The 8,840-nt window shown below is 39.9% G+C and overlaps 1 pseudogene; it reads right to left on the reverse strand.

The window, feature by feature from the left end:
- Positions 1-7,639: 7,639 nt before the first annotated feature.
- Positions 7,640-8,251, reverse strand: LOC138153071 (phosphatidylethanolamine N-methyltransferase pseudogene; annotated as a pseudogene).
- Between the last annotated feature and the right edge of the window lie 589 nt (positions 8,252-8,840).

An 8,840-nucleotide genomic window follows, 5' to 3' on the forward strand; every position in this document is an offset into this window, starting at 1 on the left:
TTGAACTCAGGTCCTCCTGACTCCAGGCTGGTGTTCTATTCACTGTGCCACCTAGCTGCCCCTACATTTTCTTAAATTGTGCATTTGAATATTTGAAATGATTTGACCAAAGAAAATAGTAACATAAGAATTTCACAAAGGAAGGAAGAGAATTTGGAACTCAATTTTTTTTTTAATAAAAGAATTTCAAAAAAATTTCCACTTCATCCTAGTTTCATTTCCGGTTGTCAACACAACTAGACCAAGGAGGAAAGACTACCTTTCTCAATCAAGTAGAATTGAGGACAGGGAACAAATAATACTAGGAACAGTCATGAAAGCCATACCTATCCTAGAAGCACAAATAAGTCAGGAGGTTCCCATGACAACAAATAACTGATAGGACTTTAAGCAAATGGAAGCCCATCCAAGTTTGGCAGACCAAAGGGCAGAGGCTGTGGTCTTAGAAGCAGGGACAAAAAGACCAGAAATTTGAGGGGCTTTGCCCAAATAGTAGCGATAGCAGTACAGATAGGGTATGCTTGATAATGACCTTCATCTTGATCCATAAAAGCACAATAACAACAATATATCTGCTGCTGGTAATTTGGTCTTTCATTGATGTTGAATTATTTTTCAGTCGTGTCTGACTCTTCATGACCCCATTTAGTATTTTCTTAGCAGAGATCCAGAAGTGGTTTGTCATTTCCTTCTCCAGCTCATTTGACAGATGAGGAAACTGAGGCAAATGAGGTAAAATGACTTGCCCAGGGTCACACAGCTAGTAAGTATCTGAGGCCAGATTTGAACCTAGATGAGTCTTCCTGACTCCAGACCCAGCACTCTATCCACTGAACTGAGTTAGTCCTTTACCTAAGAATTTTGCTAGGGTTGAATGAATAAAAAAATGCTTATTAGATGATCTTATTATGAAATCCATCAAAGGATCTTGTCATCCAGAATATTGTGCAAGCTCCTTGAGGGCAGAGTCTACTAATTTGCCCTAACATGGAATCTTGCCCATAGCAGATGATAAACTAACGATACTTTGAACATACAGGGGAGAAAAAACAATGAACAGAATCTCAAACACCACTGGCGTGAGAAAACTGGAAAAGTTCAGAGTTAAAGGCAGTCTTAGTGACTTGTCCAACTCTCTCATTTTACAGATGAGAAGACTGAAATCCATGATCTTAGGCAAAGACCTTAAAGATCTTCTCATCCCGTCCCTTTATTTTATAGATGAGGGAATATAACCAGAGAGGCTACATGTGTTGAATCTGAATCCAAGTCCTTTAATTTCAAATTTATCACTTTTTATCCACTTCACCATACTGTCTTGATCTAAGAAAGCTGTCTCAATTTGATGATATAAACTCAAACAAGGCTGACATTTCCCTGTCCCCAGAGATCTGTACCTGATCTAGGCTAGAAGTCCTACTCATTCTTTACCTAGTGGGAGTTGGTGTTCTTTTCTGGAAGTCTACCCATGTAGGTTTGACCTTGTGAAGGTTACCTTTTCTGTGTGTTTGTTGGGGAGCACTGGTGAGGCATTACATTAATCTCTACATAGCTGTGAGCCCTAGACAAGATATCAAATTGGGCCTGAGTCATAAAGGTTACTTAAGGGTCAGCTGAGAATGAATTTCAGCATAAATCTGAGTTTGTCCCTGAAGCTCCCCCTGTCTCTTTGTCCAGGGAACTACATCTAGGAAAGACAGCTATACATATATGCATTAGTGAATGTCTTATTACTGATGGACAACAGCCCATTGGTACCCAAAGCTCCATTAGTATTCAGACAATGTCAATAGATCCCCCAAACACCATGAAGGATTGGGAGACATGGGCAAGAGTTCTGTAGGACAGGAAAACACGAATATTCTGCAGCATTGGAGGGAGTAGCCATGTTAATGAGATCACAGATCCATCAAAGGATCTTGTCATCCAGAATATTGTGCAAGCTCCTTGAGGGCAGGGTCTACTAATTTGCCCTAACATGGAGTTTTGCCCATAGCAGATGGTAAACTAATGGTACTTTGAATATACAGAATCTCAAACACCACTGGCATGAGAGAACTGGAAAAGTTCATAGTTAAAAGATAGTCTTAGTGACTTGTCCTTCTCTCTCATTTTACAGATGAGAAGACTGAAAACCTAAGCACTTTGATACTTTGATGGACCTGTAATACCATCAGTATGGGTCATGTATACACCAATGCAAATTATGCCTCCCCCTCTTATCATTGGGTACAATGTCTATATTGCCCATAAATAGTCTTTAGAGGATTAACAACATGAGTTGGATGCCTATCTTGGGTTCTTTCAATAATGTGGGCATGAGGGATTTCAAAGTGCCTATGATTTGTTACCTGTCATTCTTGCAAGATTATTAGCTCACCTCCTTTTCTGAAGTATAACAGTGTCATAAAGAATATCCTTAAGGTCAGGGGCGGCCAGGTAGCACAGCGAGTAAGAGCACCAGCTACAGCGTCAGGATGACCTGGGGATCAAATCTGGGCTCAGATACTTAGCACCACACCCAGAAACACCTGGCTGTGTAACCTTGAGCAAGTTACTTAACCCCAATTGCTTAGGGGCGGCCAGGTGGCTCAGCGAGTAAGAGCACCAGCTCCAGTGTCAGGATGACCTGGGGATCAAATCTGGGCTCAGATACTTAGCACCACACCCAGAAATAACTGACTGTGTAACCTTGAGCAAGTTACTTAACCCTGATTGCTTTAAAAAAAAAGAATATCCTTAAGGTCACTTCTCATACACAAGTCACACATCTTTCCATTAAAGCTAACTGCATTTTCTACTATCTTTTGAGCTCTTTGTAATTTTGATTTTTCTAAGACTTTTTTTTTTTGGTAATGGTGCCACCTTTCCCTCTGTCATTCACATGTTTGAAACCTTAGAGATATTATCAACATTCCTCTAACCCTTGTTCCACAAATTTTATCAATCAGCAAGCCTTAATTTCTTCCTATATAACCTCTATCATCTCAGGTCCTTCCTTTCCACTTCTACTACAACCATCCTAGTTTGGGTACTTATTACCTTATGACTATATTATATATGGCAACATTTTGTTATTGTTCAGTCTAACTCTTTATGTCTAACTCTTTGTGACCCCCTCTGGAGTTTTCTTGGCAAAGATACTGGAGTGGTTTGCCATTTTCTTCTCTAGCTCATTTGACAGATGAGGAAACTGAAGCAAACAGGGTCACGTAGCTAGTAAGTCTCTAAGGCCAAATTTGAACTTAGGTCTTCCTGACTCCAGGCTTGGCACTCTATGCACTGTACCACCTAGCTGCCCCTATAGCAACATACACACAACATTGTATGTTGCCATGAACATGTTTCTGTGTATGGCAACTGTTTTGTGATCAGTCTCTTCCCTCTCTAATACATCTTGAACAAGGCCACTTGATTAGTCTTCCTACCTCACGTCCATCAGGTCAGTCTCCTGCTCAGAAATGTCCTGAGATTCCTCTTTCCTTAGTGGAAATTTGGTTTGGCATTTGTAATAGCACCTGCCTCTAAGGGTTGTTATGAGGACCAAGTCAGATAATAATTTAAAATGCTTGGCAGTGCCTAGTACATAGTGACACGTACATGTTGGCTATTAATATTAGCAGATGCAGCTAGGTGGCTCAATGGATGGAGCATTGGGCCTGGAGTCAGGAAGACCTGAGTTCAAAACCAGCCTCAGACACTTATTAGCTATATGAGCCTGGGCAAGTCACTTAATCTCTGTTTGCCTTAACCCATTGGAGAAGGAAATAGCAAACTGTTCCAGTATTTTTGACCCCCCCTACCCTCCATATGGGGTCACAAGGAGTCAGACACAACTCAATAACAAATTATTATTAGCTATTATTAAAGTATTGCTGGCCATAGCTTACCTTACTGGCTTTATCTCCCTCTACTTTATTACATAAACTCTCTGGTCCAGATAAATTTTTCTCCACAGTGATACCCAAGCATGCCTTGAGACTTTTGTACCTGACGTTCCTGAAATATTAGGTCCTTCCCTCTGTTGATCATTTCCAATTTATCATATGTATATAGATAATACATATACATACATATATACATATATGCATGTGTGTATATATATAAAATTTGTACAGAGCTGTTCACATGTTTTCTGTGAGCTCCTTGAGAGTAGGGAGTTCTCTTTTGTCTTTATATACTCAATGCTTAGCACATTAGCCTGGAACATAGTAGGTGTTTAGTAAATTCCTGTTAACTGACTGGTCTTTATTTTATGCATTTCAAATCATCCTGAGAAGGAGACTGAGGGCTTCACTAGACTGCAAGTGGGGTCCATGATGCATTAAAGAGTAAGAATCTCTGTTCTAACATAGCCTTCTCACAGCTTCCACAGGTATAAACATTTCCTTTAGACCCATCCATATTTATCAAGTTCCAATTTCCTTCCTCCTATCCATTATGTATAGTAAAGTTTTCTTAAGAATTGATTAGAGGGGTGGCTAGGTGGCACAGTGAGTAAGAGTGCCAGCCAGGGGAAGACTGAGATTGGTTCTGCCTCAGATACTTAACACCCATACAAAAAAATGTAACCTTGGGAAGTTACTTAACCCCAATTGCTGTAAAAAAAAAAAAAAAAGAATTGATTAGAAAGCCCACCCACTCAAAGTGGCCCCTTAAGCAAATTCTCAGGAAACAATGTGATATATAACCTACTCCCCTATTATGGGGGCCTGCCCTACTTTATTTAACCTTTTTTTTTTCTAGCACCAAGGCTTGTGGTTTAAGTATAGACTCAGTGTAAAAAGGTATTTGTCCTTTGGAACCACTGTTTTTCTATGCTGTAGGTCAGTAGGGAATATTTTACATTCCTGAAGTAATTTTCCAGTAAGAGCTAATGAATTTGCCCTGTTTTCTTTACTAACAAGAAAAAAAAATGGACATATAAGTAGTCAAATTGGAAGGGATTTCTTTGATTTTCTTGACCTGTTTCTAACATAGTAAGGTATTCTCCACCATCCTCTTCAGAGAACAAAAGATTCTGGAAAGAGTCCCAGTTGCCAGGTGCTCACCTATAATCTAATTAGCCTACCTAATTTTCTAAGTATGACATTTAAGACCAAGTCTAAGTAGCTCAAATGAAATTTGGGGCAAGATTTCATTCAGTGGCTTTGGGCATCAGTTCTTAATAAAGGAATGAGTAACTGCACTCCAGTCAACATCATATTTTTTTGTCTCTGGAGCTACAAAGTACTCTATTGGGGAAAAGAAGACTTTGCCTGAGATGGGTCCTGACATTCTCTTTTGGGAGGGTACCCTTCATAAGACTGAAATGTTATATAGCTACAAGAAGAAGCTATCTTCCCTGAAGTCCTAAATCTACCTTCCCCTTTATATGGGTTAGTTTTCTGAAGTCACATAAAACTTAAGGTTGCTATTTATAGGGGGAGGGAAGAGAGGTGAAGTGACAGCTCTATGGGCCTTTAGCCCGAATCCCTTGTGTTATCCCCGTTTTAGCAGAGAAAAACACAGTGACTAGTACCATAGTTCCATTTAAACCAATTAACATCAGATTAGCTTTTACAAAGGGTTATTTCCTTAAAGGGCATAATAAAAACATGTAAACATTTCCCCCTATACTTTAGGAGTATAATCCTCCTACATACATCACCTTGGTCTTTGGAAAGGGGATAGGAATTAGGCTCACAGATTAGCTCAGTTCCTACATGACGTTAGTCCCACCAAATTAAAGTCCAAATAGGCTAGCAATTCCAGACCCTTGCTTCTCAGGGCTACTGGGCTCAGGCTGCAATATGTGGCCTGGATTCTTGGACTCCTGGATGCCCATGGCTTGCATTCTCTGATTAGATTGGAAACTCTACTCTCTGAACCTATAACACAATGTCCAAAGCCTTGGGCCTATTTCTCAGGACCATGGGGCCCAAAGGAGAAAGGGAAAAGGAAGCAATCCTCAGATCGACCCCCTAGCTTATTGCATTGTGTGAATGAAGGAGTGCTTTACCCTTAGATCAAAAACCATAAAATGACTCCTTTTCTACTGCCAGCTCTTTTTTAAAGATGCAGACCATTTCAACTACACCAACAATAAAAAAAGTTTACTTCCAACCATATGATAAGCCAATGAAGAAAAAAAATACCTATGTACTCTCCTGTTCTTCAGTCTCCCAGTAGCAGGCCCTTCAGCATCTTCCACATGGATGATGCCATCATAGGTGGTCTAAGCATATGCCAACCCCACATTACACTTACATGACAGTGCTATGATAAATCAAGGAAGTTAATACTTTCTCTTCATCCTACTTGCTACACAGCATTTCCTCTATGAGCTAAGAATTGCCAGTTAGTATTGCAGTAGAAAAAACTCAGGGCTTAGCATCAGGAAGTTCTTGGGTTTAAGGTGTGGCTTTGAAGCTTCCTAATTGTGTGACCCTAAACAAGTCACTTAGCCTCTCTGAGGTTCAGTTTCTTCATCTGGAAAATAAATATAAATAACACTTATCCTGCGCATTCCACAGAGTTTGGTTTTGTTTTTGAGGAAGTACCTTGTAAATAGTAATGCACAATGAAAGTATTAACTATTTCATCTTGTCTTAGAAAATCCATTTTTTAATAATTCAGGACAAAGTCAGCTGATTCCCCAGATGCTGGTTACAGAACCACATAAGGGAGAAATTGAGATTAAAAGTGTTTTATGTCCAATGTTTGCTATTGAAGTGATTGGATATAGACTGTGGCAACCAACAGGAAGATGAGAGAAAGAAAACAGGGCTAGGGCAAAGAAAATGAAAACAAAGGGGGAAATGAAAATTGAATTTTGTAAATTTCGCCCTTCTATGAGCCAGGTCCTTTGACAAAGGAAGGAGGCATAGTGCTGAATTGAAAGGGAACTAGACTTCTCATTTTTATAAAGTGAGGGATAGCCTATTCATCACATCTTAAGTTGTTACAATGTTCCTGTAACATTTCTTTTGTCCTTTTTTTTATGGGCAGTTGACATTATTCTAAGTTATACATGCACAAACATTTGTGGAGCAATGGAATGAACAAATGTCCTATTAGGCATATGAGTCCTCAAGATTTTCATTCCCCTATCAGACCTACACACATACAACAAAGAAACTCTCCCAGAATTTCATCATTGGAGATTCTTTTCTTTTCTTTTTTCTTTTTTTTTTTAAAGCAATCAGGGTTAAGTAACTTGCTCAAGGTTACACAGCCAGTTATTTCTGGGTGTGGTGCTAAGTATCTGAGCCCAGATTTGATCCCCAGGTCATCCTGACACTGGAGCTGGTGCTCTTACTCGCTGAGCCACCTGGCAGCCCCCTTTTCTTTCTTTTTAATGAATTAGGCTTTTTTATTATTGATTTGGGAAGTTGGGGGTGGGTGGGTGAGGGCACATACCCAGTGATGGACTGTCCCCCCACTCCCCAGGAGGCAGTTTCAAAAGGCACCTTATGTTACCACTCCAACTCCCTGGGGGGGGGGTAAGGAGGGGCTGGAATTGAGTACCCAAGTGGTCACCAAGCATTTCACTTGAAATTATCCTACACATGACGTAGGGAACAGAGCTTGGCTTCCAGCAATGCAGTTGGCCTGACTCCTTCTACCACCCATTCTCCAACACAAATCCTGTCAGCATTTATTTATTCTTCTTCGACTTTGGAGATTTTTGCTGGTAGATCTCCTCAGTGAAAGGCTCTTCATACATGATAGCAACTGTTTAGGTGAGGGCCACAATGACTGTCAGCAGGAGGCCTGTAGGGCTGGCATTGATGATTGACCATCCCAGGTAGTTGGCTGTGCTCCCCTAGTACATAGGATTGTCCAAGACATTAAATGGAAATGTTGTCACTCTCGCTTCCTTCAAGATTCCAAAGTAATCACCTAGATATATCCCAATGAATCCAAGGGCATAGAAGTTGGAGAGCACAAAGGTGATGCCAACTCCCAGGATGACAAGGCCTACATAGTAGGCCCCTATGCAGTTCAACCCTTCCATCTTCAGCTGGCTCAACATGGCCTGGGTAAAGCAATGAGACCTGAGGAAGTTCAGCAGCAGGATGATTGTGCCCAGAAAGCAATATGCAAGATAGGGAGACCCAAAGGCCCAGCTCAGCTGGCATGTTTTGAACTCCCATCTTGCAACCAAGTTCCAAAAAAGGGGATTGAAAATGATGCAGAGGACAGCAGCCACAAAGCTGAAATCTGTGACATCGACGTAGCCAAGAAGCTGGGTCATAACAGAAAGTTCTGCCTGGGGTTAATGACCTGTCATCCCTCTCCTCTGCCAGTGATGGGATTTGAGATTGTCTTTTCATTGGACATTCAATAAGACCTATAGGATTAAAAAAAAATTGTTCCTTCTAGAATAGATCTATCATTTCATTGCTTTAAGAAACTCTACCAAAAATAACTGGCATTTGTTAATAATAAGTAATAATAATAATATCATAGTAAAGGAATGAGTAATGATATCACTGAAGATTGTCTTTTCATTCAATATTCAGTAAGACTTACAGGATTTTTAAAAAAAATGTTTCTTCTGGAATAGACCTATTATTTCATTGGTTTAAGAAACTCTACCAAAAATGACTGGCATTTGTTGATAATAAGTTTTTGGTATTATTATTAATAGCTAGCATTTATGTAGCATCTTATCATTTACAAACACTTCAAAAAGATGATCTCATTTCATCCTCACAACAATCTTGGAAAGTGTCCTATTATGTGTCCTTATTCACATTTTACAGAGAAGAAACTGTTACAGAAAGAAGTTAAGTGACTTCCCCAGGATCACAAAGCTATTAAGAATCTGAGGCTGGATTCAAACATTGGCATTC

The sequence above is a fragment of the Petaurus breviceps genome, unplaced genomic scaffold, assembly GCF_028583685.1.
Source record: "Petaurus breviceps papuanus isolate PSGF00001 unplaced genomic scaffold, PetGlider_PUasm1.0 90977, whole genome shotgun sequence".
NCBI classification, from domain to species: Eukaryota; Metazoa; Chordata; class Mammalia; order Diprotodontia; family Petauridae; genus Petaurus; species Petaurus breviceps.